The sequence below is a fragment of the Oryctolagus cuniculus genome, chromosome 11 (genome assembly GCF_051225735.1).
Source record: "Oryctolagus cuniculus isolate XC-2025 breed Fujian yellow rabbit chromosome 11, ASM5122573v1, whole genome shotgun sequence".
Classification (NCBI taxonomy): domain Eukaryota; kingdom Metazoa; phylum Chordata; class Mammalia; order Lagomorpha; family Leporidae; genus Oryctolagus; species Oryctolagus cuniculus.
In genome coordinates, this window is record NC_142877.1 from 61,394,612 (window position 1) to 61,421,256 (window position 26,645).

A 26,645-nucleotide genomic window follows, 5' to 3' on the forward strand; every position below is an offset into this window, starting at 1 on the left:
GCGGCCACGTGACAATAACAAGGCTGCAGCCGGGGCCGGCGCACGGGAGAAAGTGGGGCTGAGATTGCAGGAAATTCGGAGTTAGATTTTCCAGCCTCTCCAGCCAGAAGTCTGCACTACGTCCTGGGAAACGTGTATCGGATGGAGCTGGGGGGCAGGAGGGAATGAGCAAACCAGTGAGCAGATACTGGGCTACTTCTTGGAGATAGAGGTATTTTTTTTTTCCTGTATCCTTTATTTAGGAAATACTTTTTCACATGTGCAATTAAAAACCAAGCAAGGATGACAGCACAGAGAACAGTGCAGGTCAACTCAGTTAAAATACATGCAAAAGTTTTAAATGCAAATTTGCTTCTAAAAGTCATAGAACTGCAAACCATGAGGTAGAGGTATTTAGGGTGACTTCAGGGGGCTCCCGTTCAATTCGCTGTGACCAGGAACCCTTTCGATTCCAAACTATTGGAATGTATACATTATTCCACCATTCACAGATGAAACAGTGGTTTCAATGGGAATATAATTGCTTTAAAATTCATAAGGCAGTGTAGGGTTTTTTTGTAGGCACCAAAATTAAGAACAATAATCACGTGCAAAATTCGTGGATTTGGAGATGATATATTGAATTACAAATAGTTTTAGTGCATTGGATGGAGTGGGGATGAAATGACCTCTCCCTAGAGTATGATGGTAATGGTGGGTTCCAGGCACTAGCTAGGAATAATAAGAATAGGCACAGTACTATCGCAAAGCAAAATGAACCCTAGGACTTTGCAGGAAAAACGTAATGGGTGCACTTTGGTCCACCTGGGCTTTGAGTGATAGCAAATCTTGATTCTCAGCCTAGCAGGGGCAGGGATGGGTTGAGGCCGCAGGACTTCCCAGTGAGAAATGTGCCCTGACTTAACTTGGGAGTGATTGGGACCACTGGCGGCTGCAATGATGGAGACTTCAGAGCTCCTGTGTGAATGCCCTCCTCTGAGTAAAGAAATCCACCCAGAGAAGGCAAGAGATGGCAGGAAATTCACAGTTAACATTTTCCAGCCTCTCAGGCGCAGACTGGCCCACTGTGGCAAACAAAACAAAAACAAACTTTGGGAGCGTATGTTAAGCTCCCACTTCCATACTTTTTTTTTTATTATTATTAATTGCTCTCTGCCCAAGTATGTCTGTCTTTGGGGCTGCTTAAAGCTGCTTGATATTGAGGAGTGGAGATAGTTTGTGGAGCTGAGACTTTAACCCCGGTTCTAAGGCCCGTTGGTTTCCACCTGTAAGAGCATGGCCATTCCTGAGGCAGGGTAAAGACTTGGAAGCTGACACGCCCTATCTCAGATGTGACATCCTATCCTGTTCTTGCCAGCTGCTATTGGCATCAACCCCACCACCTTTTCTGATGATGTACAAATAAAAAAAAATATTTATAATGATGGCGTCTTGATTTTGAATTATGATTTTGCTTGCTTGGACAAGACATGCTACAGCCATGCCATGGATTTTTCAGCGCAGTATCACTCTCTGTGTTTTTCATGTAAGGAAAATCAGGCTTAGTCCATTGGTGTCTTTAAAAAAAAGAAAGATGCTATGCCTTACAGGCCTCCACGCATAAGCATGGTGGCATGGCTATGGCGGTCTCGTCTTGAGATTTCACTCACGTGTCTGATATAATCAGAAATTTGCTACTATTCAGGATGTGTGCCTCATATTCTTTCCAATATGGATTCTCCTTATATTGTTTAATCTTCTTCCATGAATTTTGTTTACAACATGCATATTTCCAGCCCAGATCTTTCTGCTGCTAACTCGAGTCCCATATATTGAAGTACTCAAAGGTCATTTCAAACTGGATGTCCAGATATAACATGCCTGGAATAAAATTTTGCTACCTCTGAAATTTATTCCCTGTTCTGCATCTGTAAGGATGTTACTTCTCCAACAGATGACTGCTACCAAAACCTAAAGTCCCATTTCCCATTGCCTCATGGTCACCACTGCTTTCACCTGTAGTCAATTAGTAAGTCCTGTGGAAACTAACTTCGACACAAATCTCTCTATCTTTGCAGATGTCAGGCTAACTCAGGCCCTAGCCTTAGTCCTATTTGGCATTCCAGTCTTTCCTCTGCAATGCAGTCAAGTGATATCCCAAAAGCTCAAATCTGAGCCTGTGACTCAATTGCCTAATTCCATTTAGCAGTCCCCATTGTTCTGGGAGTAAAGTTCAAGTTGTTTAGAGTGCCTTATGCAGCTTTTGTCGTATTTGACATCTACTTACCTCTTTAACTCCTATGTTATCATCTCCCTCCAACTCTAGGAACTATTTGCAGTTTTCTTCCCACCTGGGCTCCTGTTTCTTCTGTCTTCTTTCAGATGCAGGTCCCCTGGTCCAGATAACTATGTGCCCCCTTTTGCCTGCTCCATTTATGCTTCGTTGTAGATTTCCCTCTTTTGGAGAAGGCTTCTCTAACTCCTGCCTAGTTACCCGTTCAGTACTACCCAGTACATCCAGGCTTCACCTTTTCCACTCTACTTCTGGGATAATGGTAAGAGTTTCTACTTAACCTTGTACCCAGTGGTTTACCAGCTATGTGATGGTAAATCACTTAAACTTTTCATAACTTGGGTTCTGCATTTGTAAATTGGGGACACACACACACATACACACACACACACCATCTCTTATATGCCTTCCGTTTACCAGTCACTGAATCAGCTCTCATTGTTCTCCCTAAAAGAATTACTGACTGATTGCTATGACCAGGCAGAATCCAGAGGCCCCCAGACTCTTCCTAGTTCACCCTTTTGCAGGTATGCTCCTCCTAGTCAGGTGCATATCCTCAGCGGTTCCAGGCTTCTTTATAATCAATCACACAAATGAAAGGTATAAACTCAATAAGTATAAATACAACAAGAAAATAAGTGCTCTTGAAGCTTAGAAAACATTCTTAATCACTAAAGCAGTGCTGTCAGATTAAACAAGGGCAAGATGGTTGAAGTGGTGGGAAAGGTGTCTTTGTTCACTTCTGTAATTCACAGTGAACGGAGATTTACTTCTTGGAATTTTGCAGGCTGGAAAGTACAAGGTCAAGGGGCCCATGTGAGGCCTTCATGATGCTTCGTCCCATGGCAGAAGGTATCACCTGCCAGGTGAGTGTGTGTGTGTGTGTGTATCTGTGCACGCACACATGTGTGCACGCATGCACTAAACTCATCCTTCTATCAGGGGTTCACTGCCATGACAATGGCATTCACCCATTCATGACCTGGCCACCTCTGAACACTGTTGCATTGAAATAAAAAAATAACACATGCACTTTGGGGAACATGTTCAACCATAGCAGGGAATTATAAATATCTGGAATCTTTGTATGGATTGCTCTGTCAGCATCTTTAAGACCTTACTCTACTTGAAAGTAAGCAAAACTGAAAATCAATCAACAGAGATATTTATAGACATGGCTTTTGCTTACTTAGAAGCTCACAGAGTTGGAAGAAAGAAGAAAGATGTGGCCCAAATTAAATACCACTGTGGGGCCAGCACTGTGGCACAGAGGATTAAAGCCCTGGCTTGAAGCTCCTGCATCTTATATGGGTGCAGGTACTAGTCCCAGCTGCTCCTTTTCTGATCGAGCTCTCTGCTGTGGCCTGGGATGGTAGTAGAAAATGACCCAAATGCTTCGGCCCCTGTACCCACATGGGAGACCGGAGGAAGCTCCTGGCTTCAGATCAGCTCAACTCTGGCCATTGCAACAATATGGGGAATGAACCAGTAGATGGAAGACCTCTCTCTGTCTCTACCTCTCTCTCTGTAACTCTGACTTTCGAACAAATGAAATAAATCTTTAAAAAAAATTAAATATGACTGCTCCATCTCAACATGTCTGAACCATGCAACCAATGGAAAGAAGAGCTCCTCTCACCCGGAAACTCAATGAAATGTTTTCAAAGACTTCCCAAACCCTTCCTGAAACACAGGGCAGAGAGAATTTCCACTGAGTATCCATGTATCTGGGCAGATGAGGACTGAGTATTTTCTTAGGTCTATCACAGCCCTGTACCTATTCTTTTGTGGTATGCAGGAATGAAGGCAACAGACCAGGAAAGCTAGTCGGTATTAAAAGGAGAAAAGTGCTGTGGTTTGAATGTATCCCACAAAGTTCCTGTGTTGGAAACAGGTTCCCCAGCACCTTTAAGAAGTGATGAGATTATGAGGGCTCTGCCTTCGTGAATGGATTCATGCCATCACAGCAGGAGTGGACTTGTTATTTCAAGAACAAGTTGATGGGGCCAGAGCTGTGGCATAGAAGGTTAAGCCTCCGTCTGCAGTACCAGCATCGCATATAGGCCTTAGTTTGAGATCCAGATGCTCCACTTCCAATCCAGTTCCCTGATAATGTGCCTGGGAAAGCAGCTGAAGATGGCCCAAGTGCTTGGGCCCCTGCACCCATGTGGGAGACCCAGAAGAGGCTCCTGGCTCCTGGCTTCAGATGGGCCCAGCTCAGGCCGTTGGGGTATTTGAGGAGTGAGCCAGCGGATGGAAGATCCATCTCTCTCTCTCTCTCTCTTTCTCTCGTCTCTCATCTCTCACCTTCTCTTTCTCTGTATCTCTGCCTTTCAGATAAATAAATCTTTTTTTAAAAAAAGAACAAGTTGATTATAAAAATGAGTTTGGCCCTCTCCCCACCCCCCTCAATCTCCTCTTGTCTCCTCCAACCTCTGAACCCCCATGGAAACATCCTGTCTCACTCCCCTTCCTCCTGCCCTCTGCCACGGATGACACAGCAGGAAGACCCTCACCAGCTGTAAGCCCCTTCACCTCGGGCTTCCCACCTCCAGAGTTGTAAGAAACAATTCTCTTCTTTAGAAACTATCCAATCATAGGTATTTTTGTTATAGAAGCACAAAACAAACTAAGAAAATGAACTTAAAATTCTGTTTAATCTCCCCGAATTTGTCAGTAAATAATCGTAACCTCAAAACAGGCTCGCTCACTCTCTCTCTCTCTCTCTCTCTCTCTCTCTCCACACACACACACACACACACACACCTGCATGGTATTGTAGTTTCATGTGTTGATTCTCAGATTCTGTGGCTAAGTAAGGATTTAGTGTGAGCTAGTCAAATTCATTTCCAAGGTAGCTCTTTTACAGTTGAATTACAATGAGATAAAGTGTTGGATAAAGTTTACACTGGTTAACAGGGTAGTTGAAAATTGACTTCATTGGAAATTGACTAAATCCCACCGAGAGCCTCTCATTTATAATTTCATCCCTCCTGGTGAATGGCAAGCCCCATCCCTTTTCCAAATGGATTCCTCCTCCCGCCCGTTTTGTAGTTCACATATCCCTGCCCCTTTGCTGTTTTCAGTTTTCCTGGTTGTTTTTTTTTTTTTTTCTTTTTCCCTGCCCCCTGGCAAGTGTGAGACTTTCTTATCTCAAGTGCTGGCAAGGCCAAGGACTCCCAGATAAAAAGTAATAGAGGTGCTAAGCTGTCAGTTTTAACATCCAAGGACAAGAATGAAAGCTAAACACTGGGTACTTGCTTTATCATTACAATGAATGACACAGTTTGTGTAAGTGTGAACTGTGAAAAGGGAAGAGAGATAAGGGAAAGCAGGAAGAAAATCACAAAACCCCCAGATAATGACGCCAAAAGCAAACGTGGCTGCACTCTGTAACCTAACCATATCTTTCTCATTCATTAAGGCGGTTTAGAAGATAAAGATAACCCCTTCTCTCTCTCTCTCTCTCTCTCTCTCTCTCTCTCTCTCTCTCACACACACACACACACACACACACACACACACAGAGCAAAGCCTCACTTCCAAAGCAGGAGAGAAGAATCTGGCTTTGCAAAACCCCTGCTATGAATACATCTTCGTGCTTTAGAAAATATTTAGAAAAACGAAGATAGCCACCCATCTGTTTCTCCCAAGCTGGCCAACTGTGCAATATTACTTAACTGAAAGCAAACACTGTTATCTGAACGTTCACTTAACCATAAATTAAAAGTGTGCTGTTGTGTGTGTTGCTGTTGTGTGTGTTACTCATTTCTCAAGTGCCCCTCTTGGAGTCATGTGTGCTCTGAGGAAAACTATTTTGTGGACAAAACTGGACCCACTGGAAATCGCCTCCGTGCAGCCTGGGGCTACTGGGAGTCTGGGTTCGGGGTGGCTGGGGGCTGCAGGCGCCCTCAACTGCCCCCAGATTCTGCTCAGTGTCCTTCCTCAGCTAATGATCTTTTCCTTAGGCTCCTGTTTCTCCTCCCCTCTGAGGACCTCAGGGCATTTTCTGTAATTCTCTGCCTCTTTTTTTTTTTTCAACCTGTAGCTGGCTGCAATCTAAAAATTTCCCTGGGATTCTCAATACCTATAAAAAGGCCCACCCCGTCAGGGAGAGAGAAATCCAAGTGCAGGAGGTGTGGTTCTAGAAGAAGCAGGGTGACCAGAGAGTGGAGTGCAGTAGCTTTGGCTTCCTTAACTCCGTGCTCCATTTTTCTCTCCTGTGAATTGGGGTGAGGAACTGGCCCTTTTATGGGTTTAGATGCCCGCCTGCCCCTGCGGAGTACTGGGTTCCATGCCAACTCTTCTCCTGACTGCAGCTTCCTGCCAATGCACACCCTGGGAGGCCATGGCAATGACTCAGGAGACAGTGTCCCTGCTGCACCCATGGGAGACTTGGGTTAAGCTTCCGGCTCCTGGCTTCTACCTTGGCCCACCCCTGGCCAATGTAGGCATTTGAGGAGTAAACCAGTGGATGCAAGGTCTCTCCCTCTGTCACCCTGTCTTTCAAATAAATTTTTTTAAAAAGTCATTGCCTAACTCAATTTGTTATGATTTATGCTATGAGATTGAAATGAATCATTAAGCATATTTACTAAAAAGCCTCATATATCCCTCTTGGGAACTGTTTTTGCAGAATGTTTTTCTCCTACTTCTTGAATGAACAGTTGGTCAATGCACTATTATAAGAATTCATTTGCATTTCCAAACCATGAGAGTGCTCATATGTGAATTATTTAGTGCTTTTATTTATAGTTTCATCTTTTTACACATTTACTTGAGCCTGTCAAATTGTTAAGGTGATTTGATAATAAATATTCTCAGAATCAAGTTCCCTTCATTAAAAATTCTGCTATGTCTCCTGAATATAAAATGTTTCTACCAAGCTATGTTTCTCATAATAATATTCTGTGTAGGGGCCGGTGCTGTGGCACAGCAGGTTAATGCCCTGGCCTGAAGCACCGGCACCCCATACGGGCGCCGGTTCTAGTCCCAGCTGCTCCTCTTCTGATCCAGCTCTCTGCTATGGCCTGGGAAAGCCTTAGAAGATGGCCCAAGTCCTTAGGCCCCTGCACCCGCGTGGGAGACCCGGAGGAAGTTCCTGGCTCCTGGCTTCAGATCGGCACAGCTCCAGCCGTTGCAGCCGTCTGGGGAGGGAACCAGAGGATGTAAGAACACTCTCTCTCTGTCTCTCCTTCTCTCTCTGTGTAACTCTGACTTTCAAATAAAAAAATAATATTCTGTGTAAATAGGAGGGGGTCTTCAAAGGAGTTCATGGATAATTCAACTTTTTTTCATCAACATTAAGTTCTCTTTTAAGAGCATTTTTTTCAATGAGCTTTTCGAAATGCTCTCATATTTTCAAATGGAAAACAAAGAAGAAATTAGGTAGTGTCGTGGTTTGAAGAGTAACTTGCTCCCACACTCATGCAAAAGGTGAAATCCCCAAATTTGGGTTAGCAGTTGAGGAACTGATGTCCTGGCTGATGTGGAGACTTGATCCCAATATGGTACATGCAGGAGGGGCCTTGGGAAGCAGCCGGGCTGGCTTTGCTTTGCCAGGGCACAGCCCCATGATGGAATCACGAGGGCTTTATAAGGACAGACCCCACAGCAGGTAGAGGAAGCCACATGCTCCCCGGGTCTCTCTGCTGCCCGGCTCTCCGCGTCCTTGCTCCCCTGCACGCCCTCTGCCACAGCCAGCCGCCACCAGACACCAGACTAAGGGGCTGCCCAACCCGGGACTGCAAACCTCCAAACTTGTGAGCCGGAACAAAGCTGCTTCCTTCACGAGTGTCTCCTTCCCGGTACTTTGGTTAGAGTAACGAAAAGCTGGTTACTATGGGTACTGTGGGATCAGTTTCAACGTGATGCCGTGTTCCTGTCATGGTGAGGACAGTACAAATACTTTCCTGGGGCTGGTGGTGTGGTGTAACGGGAACAGCTGTGCCTGTGGCGCCGGCATCCCATATGGGTCCCAGCTGCTTCACTTCAGATCCAGCTCCCTGCTAATGGCCTGGGAAAGTAGCAGAGGATGGCCCGAGTGTTTGGGCTTCTGATACCCATGAGGGAGACCTGGAAGAAGCTCCTGGCTCCTGGCTTCTGCCTGGCCCAGCCCTAGCTGTTGTGGCCATTTGGGAAGTGAACTAGCAGTTGGAAGATCTCTCTCTCTCTCTCGCTCTCACTCTCGCTCTGTGTGTGTGTGTGTGTCTCTCCTTCTCTCTCTATAACTCTGACTTAAATAAATCTTAAAAAAAGCTTCCTGCTAAATTCTTAAAAATTTAGCTCAAAGCTCTACATACCTCTGTGGTGTTTATACATCCATGCAAAAAGATTTCCAGGGAAGCCCTGGCCTGGTGCTAAAGAAGCTCTCTCCGGCAGGCACCTGCCCATCTGCTTGCTGTGGCACACTTCTGTGTGCAGCAGGCAGGCTCCTCCGCTCCCTTGGCGGTTATTTCAGACTTAAACAACTTTTGTCTTTGTAGCCCACATGCATAAAACCCTCCTGCTGTCTTGCTGCCATTTGAACTTTCCTGTTTCCTTATTTTACCCTGGGCAAAATAGAATCTATCAAGATTCCTTAGCTATCTGTTTACGAATTAAGTAGTGCAATTCTTTAGAATACTTTCCTACCAACACTGCCCCTCTGGCATCCAGCACCTTCATGAGGGATGGGATTCTCTTTTCTGTCTTTTTGTTTTGCTTTTTAAGATTATTTAGTGGAGCCGGCACTGTGGCGCAGCAGGTTAATACCCTGGCCTGAAGCTCCGGCATCCCATATGGGCACCGGTTCTAGTCCCAGCTGCTCCTCTTCCGATCCAGCTCTCTGCTATGGCCTGGGAAAGCAGTAGAAGATGGCCCAAGTCCTTGGGCCCCTGCACCCACATGGGAGACCTGGAAGAAGCTCCTGGCTCCTGGCTTCGGATTGGTGCAGCTCCAGCCATTGCGGCCAATTGGGAAGTGAACCATCGAATGGAAAACCTCTCTCTCTCCCCCCCATCTCTGTGTAACTCTGACTTTCAAATAAATAAATAAATCTTTAAAAAACTATTTTAGTTTTTCATTTATTTGAAAGTAAGAGTGGCATAGAGGGAGGGAAGAAGAGGGAGGAGAAATAGAGAGAGGGGGAGGGAGAGACAGAGAGACAGAGAGAGAGAGAGAATCTTCCATCTGCTAGTTCAATCCCCTGACTGCAACAGCCACATCTAGGCCAGGCCAAAGCCAGGAGCCTGGCACTCCATCCAAGTCTCCAACATGGGTGGCAGAAGCCAAGCACTTGGGCCATCTTTCATTTCCTTCCCAGGCACATGAGCTGAATGGGAAGCTAAGCAGCCAGGACTTGAACCGGCATTCCAACATGGGATTTCGGTGTTGCAAGAACTGTCTTAGGCCAGCGCCACGGCTCAATAGGCTAATCCTCCACCTAGCGGCGCAGGCACACCAGATTCTAGTCCGGGTCGGGGCGCCGGATTCTGTCCCGGTTGCTCCTCTTCCAGGCCAGCTCTCTGCTGTGGCCAGGGAGTGCAGTGGAGGATGGCCCAAGTACTTGGGCCCTGCACCCCATGGGAGACCAGGCTCCTGGCTTCAGATCAGCGCAATGCGCCGGCCGCAGCGGCCATTGGAGGGTGAACCAACGGCAAAAGGAAGACCTTTCTCTGTGTCTCTCTCTCTCACTGTCCACTCTGCCTGTAAAAAAAGCAAAACAAAACAAAACAAAAAACCTGTCTTAACCAGCTACCCCAGAACGCTGTCCCGTGTTTTCTCTATGTGCCTTACAGAGATGAGTATGAGGAGGTGGAAGTAAGAGATCCTACAGCTGCTCAGATGATGATACTGCACGTTTATCAAGCTCTCACTGTGGTTACTATTCTCTAAACATTTGGTCCCTGTTAAGTCTCTTTCTTTCTTTCTTTCTTTCTTTCTTTCTTTCTTTCTTTCTTTCTTTCTTTCTTTCTTTCTTTTTACAGGCAGAGTGGACAGTGAGAGAGAGAGAGACAGAGAGAAAGGTCTTCCTTTTACTGTTGGTTCACCCTCCAATGGCCGCCGCTGCCAGCGTGCTGCGGCCGGCGCACCACGCTGATCTGAAACCAGGAGCCAGGTGCTTCTCCTGGTCTCCCATGGGGTGCAGGGCCCAAGCACTTGGGCCATCCTCCACTGCACTCCCTGACCACAAAAGAGAGCTGGCCTGGAAGAGGAGCAAGCGGAACAGAATCCGGCGCCCCGACTGGGACTAGAACCCGGTGTGCTGGCACCGCAAGGCGGAGGATTAGCCTATTGAGCCGCGGCCCCGACCAAGTCATTTATTTCTTAGAACCACTTGGAAAATGTCATCCCCACAGTTTCAGGTAGGGAAACTGAAGTATAGAGATGTTCAGGAATTTGTCTAGGGTAGACTTGACATTCAAGCTCAGTCAATCTGGTTCTGCAACATACCCGATAACCACTAGTCCACACTGCTTTCCATTAGACTTAGAAGAAGCTAAGGTGGCTAAAGTCTTCTGCAATGCTCAAGAAAAAGGGTTTCAAGTCAGAAGACTGGACCCAGTAAGGGAAGCACTGCCTTTCCCTGCTAATTCTCCTGTGGTCACTTTCTCTGCTTGCTTGTCATTCTCCCCTCCCTTTCTCACTGGTCAGATCCACATTTAGGGAAGGTATTTGCCTTATGCACATGCATGACTACGAATTACACGTTAGGTCTGACTTGTGAAGGTAGATGTCTGGGCCTGGGCATCGAGGTGATACAGGAAATCTAACCATTGGAGATGAACGTAGGGGCTCTTGCAATGTCAATGCTGTGTCACCCCAGGAGTGCTGCCATAGGTGTCATTGGCACTTCAGGGTCATCACTCCTTAGAGCTAGTTTTGGTTAACAGGAGAGGTGAAGCTCGGTGATTGGTCACCAGAACAGGAAAAGAACACAGAAAGGGAAACAGGTTGTAGTTAGTTAGGAGAAGCGTGAATGGGATCCATGGGGTCCAAGAACCCCAGAGAAAGGACGCCTCACTGCTGGAGATGGTGTGCTCCACGCGCAGCACGGTCTCCTCCTTCTCTTGGTTTGTGGGTTACTGCGAATTTCTAGTTTTAAAGCTTCTCTAACTCCTGTAGAGTATAAAAGGAAATCTAAAACACAAAGTGTACCAAATTGACTGATAGCTCAGTCGGCTTTTGTTCAAGGCTTTCTTTCACGTCCACAGCTCAGCCCTTGCAGAGGGTTCCCGTTTTCCCGTTTTAGGAAACTGCACTCAGGTCATCTCAGGGATGATTAAGTCTATCTTCCCCCAAATTCAGACTTGGGAGAATTTTTTAAAAAATTTAAGATTTTATTCATGTGCAATAGCCAGAGCTGGGCCCATCCAGAGCTGGGAGCCAGGAGCTTCCTCCAGGTGTCCCACATGGGTACCGGGGCCCAAGCACTTGGGCCATCTTCCACTGCTTCCCCAGGCCATAACAGAGAGCTGGATCGGAAGTGGAGCAACTGGGACTCAAACCAGCGCCCATATAGGATGCCAGCATGGCAGGCGGAGGCTTACCCTACTCCACCACAGCACCAGCCCTAAGAATTTTTAAATTTTAACTGATCTAGTTTCATTTTCCCAGAAACTTTCTGAACTCCAACCCTCGTAATAGACACCAAGAAAGTAAACTCACTGGAATTCTGGTTAAAAAAAAAAAAACAAAAAAACTACATTTTCTAGTATTATAAGACAGAGTGCTGAGATGGCTTCCCTGTGTTAAAATCTAAGAATTCATTTTTGAATTGTTATTATCATCTAACATTAAGAACTTTCATCAATGATTTTATGAATCTGTGAACAAAAACAGTTATTATAAAAGTATGCTGATTTTTTTCAGATATTTAAAAAATGTGTTCTTAAAGGTGCATCTTAATGGACCAGTTAGTCCTAAAACATTAAGTTGTTTAATGTAATGGTGATATTCTTAAAATCCAAGGCATATTTTAAAAACAGGAACTTGGGCAGGCTCTCTATTTCACCTAACAAAATCACACCATGGACACTTAATGGAAACATGAATAGTTACATTAAATGCCGGTAGCTCTGTCCCAAATGGCATTTGCAGTTGATGAGTATATTCCTGAAGTTTGTGATTATTCATTGAAATTGATATGCTCCTGAAGGAAATAATAAAATGTACCACATTTTTTCTCCATAATTTTGGACTTTTTCCTACAGTGTTAATGATAGTACATGATAAATGTCTCAAGGTGAGGGTAGTATTCCCTCTCTTGTTAGTAATTGTACTTGACTTCTTGTGATCCAGGATGAGAATGGTGGAAACAAAATTATGCATAATTTGAACATATTGATTGCAGTCACAAAAGCTCTTTCTAAAAGTTTTGCCCAAGGCATTTTTTAAAGAAAATATCAGATTTATAAAATCAGTTGAATGCATTGTGCTTGCCTCCATTAAAAATAACTTAACCATCCTAAGGCAATCCATATTTGCTAACTATAGGTATATCCTTAAGATGTATTTCTTCAGGCCAATGCTGTGGCATAGAGAGCCAAGCCTCTTCTTGCAGTGCCAACATCCTATATGGGCCCGGTGTGAGTCCTGGCAGCTCCACTGCCAATCCAGCTCTCTGATGATGCACCTGGGAAAGCAGCAGAAAATGGCTCAAGTGCTTGAGCCCCTGCACCCACATGGGAGACCAGGAAGAAGTTCCTGGCTCCTTGCTTTAGCCTGGCCATTTGGGGAGTAAACCAGTGGATGGAAGATATCCCCCCCCACCCCGTATCTCTGTCTTTCAAATAAATAAATATAAAAAATATTTTTAAAAGATGTGTTTTTTATGTGTCTAGATTTAAGATTAAGAGAAATTAGCTCCTTAAAACTCTGATATTTAAAATAATAAAAGGAGGTTTAAGGTTCTAGGATCTTTTAAAAAATTTACCTTTAAATTGTTAACTGACAAAAATTGTACGTATCTATGGGATGCCATATACTGTCTCAATATATGTGTGCATTCTGCATGTCCAGTCAGGTCAGGGTAAAATAATAGTGGTAAAGTGGGCACCTTTGTCTTCTTTCTGATCTTTGAGAAAGCATCACCTTTTGCCCATTCAGTAGAATGTTAGCTGATGACTGGTTATAAGTGAACTTTATTATGTTGCGGTATGTTCCTTCTACATCCACGTTGTTCAGAGTTTTCATCATGAATTGGTATTAGATTTTATCAAATGCATTTTCTGAATCTATTGAGATGATCATGGTTTTTGTCCTTAATTCTATTGAAGAGGTGTAGCCTGGGGCCAGCGCCATGGCTCACTTGGTTAATCCTCTGCCTGCGGTGCTGGCATCCTATATGGTCACCAGGTTCTAGTCCCAGTTGCTCCTCTTCCAGTCCAGCTCTCTGCTGTGGCCCGGGAGGGCAGTGGAGGATGGCCCAAGTGCTTGGGCCCCTGCACCTGCATGGGAGACCAGGAGGAAGCACCTGGTTCCTGGCTTTGGATTGGCTTAGCTCTGGCCATAGCGGCCATTTAGGGGGTGAAACAACAGAAGGAAGACCTTTCTGTTTCTCTCTCTCTCACTGTCTAACTCTATCTGTCAAATAAATAAATAAAATAAGAGGTATATCCTGTTTGTTGATTTGTGAATATTTAACAATCTTTGCATCCCTGGCATAAATCCCACTTAATTATGGTAAACGGTCTTTTTATCATGCTGCTGGATCTGGTTTGCTGGTGTTTTGTGTCTATGTTCATCAACACTATTGACCCATAGATTTTGTTGTTGTTGTGTCCTTGTCTGCTGTTTTTAAAAATATTTATTTATTTAGTGGAAAGACAGAGTTACAGAGAGGGGAGGGAGAGAATAGGTAGAGGGGGAGAGAAAAAGAGAGAGGAAGAGACAGAGAGAGATCTTCCATCCACTGATTTACTCCCCAAGTGGCTGCAATAGTCGCGGTTGGTCCAGGCCAAAGCCAGGATCCAGGAGTGGATGCAGGGGCCCAAGCACTTGAGTCATCTTCTTCTTCTTTTTTTTTTTTTTTTTTTTTTTTACAGGCAGAGTGGACAGTGAGAGAGAGAGAGACAGAGAGAAAGGTCTTCCTTTTGCCGTTGGTTCACCCTCCAATGGCTGCCACGGCTGGTGCGCTGCAGCCGGCGCACCGCGCTGATCCGATGGCAGGAGCCAGGTGCTTCTCCTGGTCTCCCATGGGGTGCAGGGCCCAAGCACTTGGGCCATCCTCCACTGCACTCCCTGGCCACAGCAGAGAGCTGGCCTGGAAGAGGGGCAACCGGGACAAAATCCGGTGCCCTGACTGGGACTAGAACCTGGTGTGCTGGCGCCGCAAGGTGGAGGATTAGCCTAGTGAGCCGCGGCGCCGGCCTTGAGTCATCTTCTGCTACTTTCCCAGGTGCATTAGTAGGGACCTGGATTGGAAGTGGAGCTGCTGTGACTCAAACTGTCGCCTAGAGGGGATGCCAGCACGGCTTAGCCTGCTCTGTCACAGGGCCAATTCCCTTGTCTGGTTTTGATACCAAGGTAAAAGCTGCAAGTTTGGAAGGATTCCCTCCTCTTCCTTTTTTAATTAAAGAATGGTATAAATTCTTCTAGTTCAGAGAATCTTTGAAGTATCCTTTCTTTTCATCATACTTATTTACAAAACTTTACACTGAATGTGACTCCCCTATCTACAGGTTAGAAGGCATGTGGCCTGGATAAAATGGAGCAACTTCGAGATGACAGAATTTCTCCAGGAGTGATCTTGCAACTCTAGCATCAGACACAGGAAAGGCTTCTTGCACACGCAGACGGTCAGCCAGTTTCCCTCTTACTGAATCATGAATTGTACAGATGGGCCCTGGGGACCTGCACTTTAACATGCCCTCCTAAGTTTGAGAATGTGCAAGTTGCTTCTCTGGAATTGTGGGGCACACGTTCTTCCCTCACTCTGTAGCTTTTCCTTTGTTTTCTTTCCGTGAGTGATGAAACTCTTACCATGAAAGCACAAAACCCCATTTTTTCCTCACCTTGATCCATCAAAGTATAAAGACAGCTCTGGAGGCATAAAGAAAGATCTATTACTTTTTGAGCAATCATTGTACCAGTATGGGAAAAAGAAGAAAAGGGGGGGATACTTTCCTACTTATTTCTTTGGTGTGAAGCAATAGATACTTACATGATAAATAGCCATAAAGAATTTTCTAGTCTACAAACTGACATGTGCAATCAGCCTGCACTGAAATAATATTAGATATCCCAGTAGGCTACACCATTCAGTTGTCTACTTATGTGAAAGGCAAAAAGAGAAACACAAATAAATGTTATGAAAAACAGAGATCAGAAAATTCATGTGTATATTTTTTTTTGACAGGCAGAGTGGACAGTGAGAGAGAGACAGAGAGAAAGGCCTTCCTTTGCCTTTGGTTGGTTCACCCTCCAATGGCCACGGCGGCCGGCGCACCGCGCTGATCCAAAGCCAGGAGCCAGGTGCTTCTCCTGGTCTCCCATGCGGGTGCAGGGCCCAAGGACCTGGGCCATCCTTCACTGCACTCCCGGGCCACAGCAGAGAGCTGGCCTGGAAGAGGGGCAACCGGGACAGAATCCGGCGCCCCGATCGGGTCTAGAACCCAATGTGCCAGTGCCGCAGGTGGAGGATAGGCCTATTGAGCCGTAGCGCCGGCCCTGTGTATATTTCTATGGCAACATTTCCCAGGGGTGTGTGTGTGTGTGTGTGTGTGTGTGTGTGTGTGTTGGTTTCCTTCCAGTGTTGTGAGCATCTATTTTTTTAAAGATTTATTTTATTTATTTGGAAGGCAGTGTAATAGAGATTCAGGGAGAGACAGAGTGAGAAAGAAATCTTCCATCTGCTGGTTCACTCCCCACATGTCCTTGGCAGGAGCTGGGCTAGGCAGAAGCCTGGAGCCTGAACCTCCACTGGGTCTCCTATGTGGGTGGCAGAGGCCCAAGCACTTGTGCCAGCATCTGCTGCTTTTCCAAGTAAATGAGCAGGAAGCTGGGTCAGAAGTGGAACAGCCATTACTAGGTCCAATGCTCTGATATGGGATGTCAGCGTGGCAGTCTGTGCCACATGCTGGCCCCTAATGTGAGCTTCTTGAGGCCCGAGATTGTCTTCCGTATCTGGATGCTCACCTCAGCTGAGACATCCTCTTTTTGTCACTCACATATCCGAATTCCTGAGACGTGTCCTCCACTCGTCTCTCTCCCTCACAGCTTGCAGCCACCTCTCCGGTCTACAAGTCCTATCTGTCCTACTCTGGAAATCCATGCTCATTCTGACGAGGCTCACGCCTCCACACTCACCACTCTATCCTTGCCGTCATGCCTTTGCCTGCATTTGCGGAACAACCTCTCAGCCCGTCGCTGACGCCACTCAGCAGTTCCCATAGTCAGCACTCCACATCTTTTTAAACAGAAGCCAGGCTCCTCTACACTCCTATTCAAAATCTCCCTGCGACTTCTCTCGCACCTGGAATAAACCCCAAAGATTGTCCGAGGTCTGCCAAGCCCCACAAGCCTGCCTGCTTTTCCAAGCTCATCTCCCACCCACCGCTGGGCTCCCATCTTGTACAACCCTCCCTCAGGCTATGCCACCCTTGCTCCTTTCCTTTTATTTCTGGAGCACACCAAGGTCATTTTCACCTGAGGACAGTTTCCACTGCTGTTCACTCCGCCTGGAACGTGCTCCCGGGATAGCCTCATGCCTCGTTCTTGCCTCATTAAAATCTCACAGAGAAACGTTCCTCACCACGTTTCCCAAATGGCCTCCCTCTTCTCCTCCCCCAGGCAATCTCTGGTTCTTAGCCTACTTATTTTTCTTCTCTGTTATCATTACCTAAAAATACATTATACATGTATTTTTTATTGCTCATTTCGTTCACTAGAATGCACACCCCATGAGGTAGAAACTTGGTTCTGTTTCCCATTGCAATGCCTTGGCCAGAACAATGCCAGGCATGGCATTAAGTCGGCGGAGCTCTACAGAATGTCTGAATCCCCAGCAGTGCTGCGTGTCTGAAGGAAGGGATAGCAGGAGCTTTGTGTCCCTGGTTGCAAACACTCCCCTGGAGCAGAATGTGCCCCTCTGGGTGGGTGTTCCTCCATTTCCTTGGCCATCATCTCCCATTTGCACAGATTTATTTTCTTCTCTTTGAATGACGGAAGTCAGGGAGCAATTCAGTTTGCGTTAACTAAAAAGCAATTTGTGGTCTGTTTCATCTTGGAAAATAACCAGAAAATTAATTTTGCCCAACAGAAGGGTGCAGGGTGCTATTCGGGTTATCATGAAGCAAGTCAGGATCGGAGATAAAACAGCAGAGTAGATAGGGGACATTTTGCACTTGTTTCTATCTCTACCTTCCTCTTTGCTGGTGAGACCCTAAACATCTGGTACGACCTGCTTTGGTGTTCTTCCCCTACAAGCTGCAGACTCCTTATCAGATTCACACAGCACACCAGCTTAGGTTTTAGGCACCAGGTGCCTGCTGACACATTTCTGAGCAGAAACTAGTTCTTTATGGAGCACAGATTTTAGAACATGTGTAACGGAAAAGTTACAGACTCTCGAGCAGCTCTTTGGTCTCGAGGGCAGGTGTCTGCCTATCAAAAGTATCTTAAACATATAACCTGTGGTCACAGGAGAATAGCCTTGGGCAATATTGTCCCAAACTATCCTGGAAAGTGACATGAGTCATGAAAGGCAATACAATGGTGGAGTTACTTTATGGTACAGCTTCCTTCCCCCTCGTTTAAATAATTTTTTAAAAGACATTTACTTGAGAGGCAGAGCTCCTGTTCTCTGGCTCGCTCTGACAATGCCCTCAGTGACGGAGGCTGGGCCAGGCTGGGTGGAAGCTGGGAGCAGGGAGCTTAATTCAGGCCTCCCATGTAGGTGGCAGGCATCTAAGTACTTGAACCATCACGGGCTGCCTCCCAGAGTGTGGGTTAGCAGGAAGCTGGAATGGGAGTGGAGCTGGGCCTTGAACCCAGGCACTCTAAATGGGCTACAGGCATCTAACTGGTTCTTAACTTACAGGCTCCAAATGTCCACCTCTGCCTTAGAATCAGTTTAAGAATTTCAATTTGTAGACAACTGCTTCACAGATGTGAATTATAGTTAAAAAATAACAATGATGTCATTGATGTGGAATAGAACTTGCTCTGACACAGCTGTGAGCAATGTGTTTCCTAATGAATGGTATAATTCTCCTAGGAGCCACGCTAAAACCTTGCTCCTACAACTCCTTAGCAACTCAATAGCCCTTAAAATGGATACAAAAGACATTTACTCACAAGTTCAGTATTCTATGTACATAGCAAACAAGTAAAAATAAGTTTTTATATGATTGTACATAATTTGCATTAGGCAAAATCCAAACCATGCCACAAAATTGCAAATTCAAGTAAGGGGGTGGTCAAATATAATAAGGTTGATTTTCTGGTTTGAAACAAATGTATTAAGCACACAGTGCTTTTGAACTTAAATATTTGGAGAAAAATCGCCTGGGTCAAAGGTAGAAGCAGATTTTTCATAAAAACCTTTGAGATTGCCTATTCTTGTTTTGGTTGGATTAAAGCAGATCATTAGCATTACCGTAACCTGGGTTAGAGCTGGCTTGGGGTGGGGGTGGCTGTGTGCCCAGGAGAACTCGCAGCAGGAGAACTGCCATGGTGGCCATCTCCACAGGTGCCCTCTGCCACCCAGCACAATTCTCTCCTTGTGGGGTCTCCATGATTCACCACCGAATTTTCACTGAAGAGGGAAAGTTTCCAGGGAAAAGGAAAACAATTCCCGGCACCTGAAAAGCAGCAGCTGTACTTAGTGCAGAGCAAGCAAAGCCACTGCTTACGTTCTGAATCTTTCGGCGACGTGCTCCAGATCTGCTGTGATGTGGCTGCGCACATTGCCGCCACTGCCCGAGACGTGTGTCTGGAGTCCTGCTCAGGCTACATTTCACAGTGTTTACTCGACTCGTTGCAAAAGCAGAGACTCTGAGGCCGAGGTTGTATGGGGAAGAGTGGGTATCCAAGATGATGGAAGGCTCAAGAGTGAAAGCAGATTAGTCCTTGCTATCGGGAGCTGTAAGAATACAGGGATTATTTCTAAATTATTTATCACTCTATCACCTGAAACTAGCCAAGTGCCTATTACCTAGCACGTTATTCATATTCAAAAGTTACGTGTATGGGGTTGTGTGTGTTTGAAATGAATAAAAGGAGAAGCAAGAAATCTTGAGTGAGTAAATAAACACGTTGCTGAAAGTGAGTCAGAACCTCTATAATACAAAGGTAGGATCCAGCCTCTCATCGGTCTCCTTTGGCCCAAGGAGACACATGTTCAGTCCAGCGGTTAACATCTCTGTGTCTCGTATTGGAGTGCCTGAGTTCAGTTCCTGGCTCCAACTACTGATCCAGCTTCTCGCTGATGCAGACCCTGGATGGCAGCAGTGATGGTTCAAGTAATTGGTTTCCTGCCACCCCTGGGGAGACTTGGATTGAGGCAGGCATCTGGGGAATGAGTCAGTGGATGGCAGCTCTGGCTGAGTCTCTGCTTATCTGTCTCAATCTTGCCCTGTCTTTGTCTCTCTGCCTCTCAGATAATTTTTTTTAAGTGTGTAGAAATCCTAAGAGCACCATGGATCAACTCCTAGGCCTGGAAGACAGAATGGTTCGCAAAGATACTTAATTTATTATCAGGAAGTAGCTCAGACATCAAGCTATTTGGGCTTAATTAAAAAAAAAAAATCTTTGACAGCTACAAGTGGAAAGTTCTTGGGATGGGACAACTTTAATAGCTTGAGACTTGGCAACTTCTAGAAGAAATGCTGCCAGTTCTTATTTAAAACTAAGGCTGTATTTATGCAACACTTAAACAACTGGTTAATTCAGTGGAGCTATCACTGCAATTTAATTTGACGACATGCAAATGAACAGACCTTTGATTAGCTAATTCACCTTCCAACTACGTGTCAAGATATTGCAAAAAAACGGGTTGAATGCTATTTCACACAGCTAAGATTTATGATATCATTAAAGAGCTAAGGTTCAATGACTTTCAACTATGCTTGAGTTATAACTTAAAACAATGTCTTACATTAATAATGGTGGGATGAAGACTGGCTTCCAAACTTAGCGTGACTTTTTCTAGCTCTTCTTTTAGTGACGTATTTATCAAGGGCAAATGAGGGCCAAGTGCTCATGTGTACCTTTAGCCATGCTTTTATTTCATGTTCAGAAAACTACAGCAGACTCCTTTTTGTACTTTGTGACACTAATCTGTTTCCTACAATCTTTTCTGTACTAGTAAGGAAATCTCCTTCAACATTATTTAAAGGTACAGATTTTTTCCCTCAATAACTTCAGTACCATTTGAGAGGACTACAAAGAGTTCATGAAAAATGCATACTATGAAAAAACTGCATATGGATTGCAAACATTTTTTACACCACAATGTACTTCTCTTTTAATCTCATATTATCATTAATTTTTTGAAGTACCCTCCTTACACCAAGATGATAAATATGAGAAGTTGAAATGTTAAAGATTGTTTCTTATTGGTATTTTCTTATTTTTTACAATATGCCTTGCCAATGTAAAAAAATTAATTTTTAAATAATTTTAATAATACCCTATTTTCTTGATTTAAGAAAAATAGAAATGTCCTGTGTTCTGTACCCTAGTTTTTTGGGCTCAGGGATCTGTGTTTGTCTCTGAAAATAAATGGTCACATGCTGCTTTTTAGATCTGAGACTCTGCCTTATGTCATATTTACTGGAAGAAACAGAAAGTAGAAGAAACACAACAAAATGTTGTAGAAATTCTCAAGGGAAGTTCAACAGCATCTATTTTGAAACAGAACAAAGAGGAGCCAGTATTGTGGGTTAATTCGTGGCTTACAACATGGGCATCCCATATTGTGTTCTTGCTACTCTGCTTCCAATCCAGCTTCCTGCTAGTGCACCTGGGAAGGTTGTGGAAGAAGGCCTAACTGCTTAGGTTGCTGCCACCCATATGGGAAACCAGGGTGGAGATACCAGCTCTTGGCTTCTGCCTGGCCCAGCCTTGGCTGTTGCTATCATTTGGGGAGTGAACATGCATACAGAAGATTCTTTATGTCTCTCTTTCTCTCTCTCTGTCACTTTGCCTTTCAAATGCACAATAAATAAATAAATAAATAAATAAATGGCTTTTTAAGATGAAATAATGACTTACATTAATATTATTTAAAGAAAAATTATAAACTGCTTAGCACCATAAAAATAGTAGCTATTTTGAACATGAAGATGTAAGGAAAAATGTTATCAGTTTATCATGGTGATTAACAGCTTGAGTTCAAGTCCTGAGTAGTTTTTGGCTACATTTTTAATATTTATAAGGCTTAGTTCCAATTTGTAAAATGAATGTAATGATATCTGTGTCAGAGAGGGCTTTTTTTTTTTTTTTTGGTAGAACTTAGTGTTTTTAATGTCCTTACTCTACTGCCTACCATACTTAGTAGGCGACAGACAGCAAAAATACAGTAATTCAACATCATTAAAAACAACTGTATAATTAAAAAAAAAATGTCTATCTGTTGAGGGTGCTCACTTACTCCAGCAGTTAAGATGCTGGTTAAGATTCTAGTGTCCCACAGAATATCTGGGTTCAATTCTTGCCACTGGCTTTTCTGACTCCTGCTTCTTGCCATTGCAGACCCCGGGAGGCAGTGGTCATAGCTCGAGTAGATGAGTTCTTGCCACCCACATGGGAGACCTGATAGAATTCCTGGCTCCTGGCTTCATCCCCAGCCCAACTTTAGCTGTTGAGAGTATCTGGGGAGTGAACCAACAGTTGGGAGCTGTCTCGCTTTCTCAAATACATTTTAGGTATTGGTGTCGTGGAGTAGTTGGTCAAACTACCACCTGCGGCAGCATCCCATATGGGCACCAGTTCCAGTCCCAGCAGTTCTACTTCCAACCTAGCTGCCCGCTAACGTGCCTGCGAGGGCAGTGGAAGATGATCCAAGGGCTTGGACTCCTGCACTTACATGGAAGACCCGGAAGAAGCTCCTGACTCCTGTGTTCAGCCTGGCCCAACCCTGGCCATTGCAGTCACTGGGGAGTGAAGCAGCACAAGGAAGATCTCCTTCTCTCTCTCTCTCTCTTCCTCTATTTGTGTAACTCTGACTTTCAAATAAATATAAAGCTTTTAAAAATACATTTTAAAACAATTAAATGGAAAAATTACTGCTAGGCTTTTTTCTCTAGTACTATCTTGGTCTATTTGTAATGTTTTTACAAGTGGAACCACTAGTCATGTGGCTTTTCTGCTTATTTTGTTTGTGTTGTTCTCTTTCTCTGACCCTTTAAAAATATTAGATAATTCTTTGGCTTTGTTTCGTTCATACTTTGCTACATTTACTCTTCTCTCAATTACTTTTGAAAGGGAAGTTCACTTAATAAGGCTGGTAGGGCTTTCGCAGGACCTGTCTCACGGTTCTGATTTGGTATGTACTCTTAGGAAAAATAAAAGTTGAACATATACACTTTACTCCTGCTTATCTGCAAGAGAGAAGTAGACAAAAGCTGAGCCTATACACATTTAAATTCTGAGTCTTGAGCTCCTCTTTCAGGGGTGACCCAGTCATTGTGAAATTTTAAAAAAAGAGGGGGTGAGAAAAAGGAAATTGAGCACCTTTGCAAAAAAAGGAAAAATGTCCTTGTCAGGAGGAAATACTTAATCTGTCTACACAGTTGAGCTGATCATCATTGAATTTGCTTTATTTTTCATAGGGTACAATTCAACCTCTACTGGTTAAAACTTTTTTTAAAAACTATTTAACAGTAAGAGTGGTCAAGCCATGTGTTAACCATAAAAAAAATGAAAAAAAGAAAAGAAAAAAGAATGAGGCTTACCTTAGGATTTTTAAAATATACATCACCTTGGGAGAAAAGCACTTAACAGTCTTCAAGGTGAAACTTGGAACTATTGCCTTTAAATTATTAATTATATTTTATGGAGATACTATTTCAATCTTATTTGACTTTAGAATTAGATTGCTTAATGCTTGGGGCTATACATAGTTCATATAACAAATTAACTTTAGAACTATTTTAAAATAACAGGAAAAATGGGACATTTGCTTCTCTACGAAAACCTGAAAACTTTCTCTATTCATTGTCTTCAACTGACCAAGAAAGGTGACCTGTCAATTGCCATATTGGAAGTATTTTATTAGTAAATTATAAATCACCAAACTAACACATATGTTATGCTTTATATATTTGTAAGTGGTTTTATTATGTCTTTCAAGAAATGAATAGTTAGATTTTTCTAAGGATATGGGTAATCTTTTCAAATTTTCAAATCAGGGAGAGTATGCTCAACACTTCTAATTACAATTTTTCTTATGTAATTTTTCTTCAGATATCAATCTAAGTCCATTATGAAGAAAGGAAAAGATCAAATGTATGTACATGGAGTATCAGAGCTACTGTTGTGAAGGACCTCATTCCTTTGAAGCACTTGAGACAGTACTTCACCACTTCCATCAGAACTGGGAGAAAACATGTGGTGATGAAAAGCGCGATAGTTTCATCAACAACCAAAAAGAAACCTGGCTTGGTAAAATTGAATCAAATAAACTTCCAACAGCTTCTTAAACAAAACGAATGAGTTTTGTATGTGTTTTTCCCTTTGAGAGCTGGATAAACAGGAGCCACGCTCAATGTGCTTGTCGGTGGGATGAGCATCATCATGAAACTGAGTCAAGGTGTTGAAAGCTCACGACTTTTTCTAATAGGTGACATAAGCTATGGGTGAGCCTTTGACTGACTTGTATTTCTTGTTTGCTCAGGCTGTTTATTGTCTGTCAATGATTAAAGATGCGGGAATATGATAGGCAGGAAAAGCCAAGAAAGTGTTAGTTTATAAAGAACGGGAAAGGGGCTGGCACTGCGGTGTAGTGGGCTAAGCCTCTGCCTGTGGCATTGGCATTCCATTGGGTGCTGATTTGGGTCCTGGCTGCTTCCATTCCAATCCAGCTCCCTGTTAATATACCTGGGAAAGCAGTAGATGATGGCCCATGTACTTGGGTCTTTGTCATCCAGGTGGGAGACCTGGATGGAGTTCCAGCTCCTGGCTTTGACCTCACCAACCACAAGATGGAAGATCCCTTTTTCTCTCTTTCTCTGTATGTCTCTGACTCTCCTTCTCTCTCTGTCACTCTGCCTTTCAAATAAATACATACAAAAATATTTTAAAATATTGCTTGTTATGATTTAGATAAGTAGATGAGGATAGTCTATAAGAGTTCCATCGATAAACTTGATATTTAAAATATCTACCAAATTTCTACTTGTTTATGAAAATTCATCAAGGATGTCAAAATAAAAATATTCCAAAAATATTCATTTTCTGGAAGCTACATGCTATGGTGAGAACATGAGTTGGCTCCCCAGCTCATGCTGATGTTTAAACCCAAAGTCATATGTCAATGGCACCAAAGTGGGTGGAGCCTTAATCCCCATCATGGGGTAAAGGAGAGGGCCTCATGGGAAGTTCTTGGGCCATGAGGCGGTGTGCCCACAAATTCAGATTTCACCAGAGTTGCTGATGGAATCAGAGCCTGGCCACCTATCTCACATGCTCATTCCTTCACACGTGCTCCACCATCCTCTAATCCCAACAAAGGAACCAGTGAGACTTGCCTGATCTTGGAATACAGACCTCCCAAACTATGAGTCAGAAACCCTTCTTGCTTCATAAGTAGCTTGTCTTAAGTATTTGGTTGTAGTTACAAAAAGCTGACTAATACACTGTGGAATAAACATGGGAAATGCAGGTTAATTATTGAAGTTATCTAAGATGATGATATAAGTTCAGTGAAGTGTCATGAGACAAATGATGAAGATATTTCTCTGTATTTGTAAAGTATGTAGGTATTACAGTTATGACTAAATTTTAAAAGGCACTTCAGGAGTGGATGTTGTATCACAGTGGTTAAGATGTGTTTGGTACACAGGCATCCTATGCTGGGGTGCTTTGGTTTGAGGCCCTGCCTTGCTTCTGACCCAACTTCCTGCTAATGTGCACCTTGGGGAGCAGTGGATGATAACCAAGTACTTGGGCCTCTGCCACCCATGTGGGAATCCCAGATGGAGTAATTGCCTCCTGGCTTCAGGCTGGCCCAGCCCTGGCTGTTGCACACATTTGGGGAGTGAGCCAGCAGATGGAAAATCTCTTTGTCTCTCTGTCTCTTTTTCAATTTCCTTCTCTTGCTTTACCTTTCAAAAAATTGTAAGTGTACTTAAAATAATTTGAAAGAAATACAGCAAAATTTTTACCAATGGTTCTATCAAGTTAATGGGTTTTTTCTTTCTCTTCTTATAAATTTTAACTAATGTAGTTAAATCATCTTCATAGTAGAAAAGAATGGATAAGTTGGAAACCAAAATAAACGCACAGATATATTTAAAAAAGACATTTCAGGGCTGCAATTAACAGAGATTCTTGACTTGTGCATGTGGCTGATTATCAGGAAGGAGGAGCCCAAGATGATTCCAAGCTTTTTGGAAGCATCAAATACATTCTCCAAGGTAGGAGGAGCAGGTTTGGGAGGTTTTGGCATTGTTGAGTGCTGCAATTAACTTAAACACCGAATACAGGAAGAGGAGGAGGAGAGGTGAGGGGACAGACTTGAAGATCTGTTTAATCTTTGCTAAAAATCCTCCAGACAACTGGAGTTTTTAGGTTAACAATTTCTACACAATAACTGCAACTCTGAGAGTGTGCGAAATCAGCCAAGGAAGGTTCCCAGAGAGAAAACAGAGGCAGAAAGAGAACCTACAGACACTCTGCTGGGAGGAGGGGACTTGAGCAGGAGACACTGTGGACAGGGAGTTCACCTTCTGTGAGTCATTGAAGACAGGGGAAGGGGAATTAGGCACTGGAAGTAACAGTGTGAGAGAGGATGAAGAAAGGAAATCAGGATGACTCTTGGAGTGACTTTAGGAATGATAGTATCACCAAACTGATTAATGAGATAAAGAAAACCCACAGAGATAAGAAAGAAATCATAGGTCTGTATTTTGAGTTTCAAGTGTGTATGGCATATCCAGGTAGAAATAGCCTGTTAGCAGGTAGATCTTACCATAGTCCATTAATGAGATTAGGGTCATGACAAATGATCAAAGTGGTGAAAAGTGGCCAGTGCCGAGGCTCAATAGGCTAATCCTCCACCTGCGGCACTGGCACCCCGGGTTCTAGTCCCGGTTGGGGCGCCGGATTCTGTCCCAGTTGCTCCTCTTCCAGGCCAGCTCTCTGCTGTGGCCCGGGAGTGCAGTGGAGGATGGCCCAAGTGCTTGGGCCCTGCACCCCATGGGAGACCAGGAGAAGCACCTGGCTCCTG

At 44.0% G+C, this 26,645-nt stretch overlaps 1 long non-coding RNA gene across 3 annotated transcripts; it reads left to right on the forward strand.

The window, feature by feature from the left end:
* Positions 1-23,904, forward strand: LOC149123500 (uncharacterized). Of its 3 annotated transcripts, XR_016216151.1 has the most exons (4): positions 1-211; positions 3,060-3,138; positions 14,935-15,051; positions 23,663-23,904. It is a non-coding gene; the product is annotated as an uncharacterized LOC149123500 (long non-coding RNA). The 3 variants fall into 3 exon arrangements; XR_016216152.1 differs by lacking the exon at positions 14,935-15,051 and having other exon boundaries at positions 11-211; XR_016216153.1 differs by lacking the exons at positions 14,935-15,051; positions 23,663-23,904 and adding an exon at positions 7,289-7,521 and having other exon boundaries at positions 11-211.
* Positions 23,905-26,645: the final 2,741 nt, after the last annotated feature.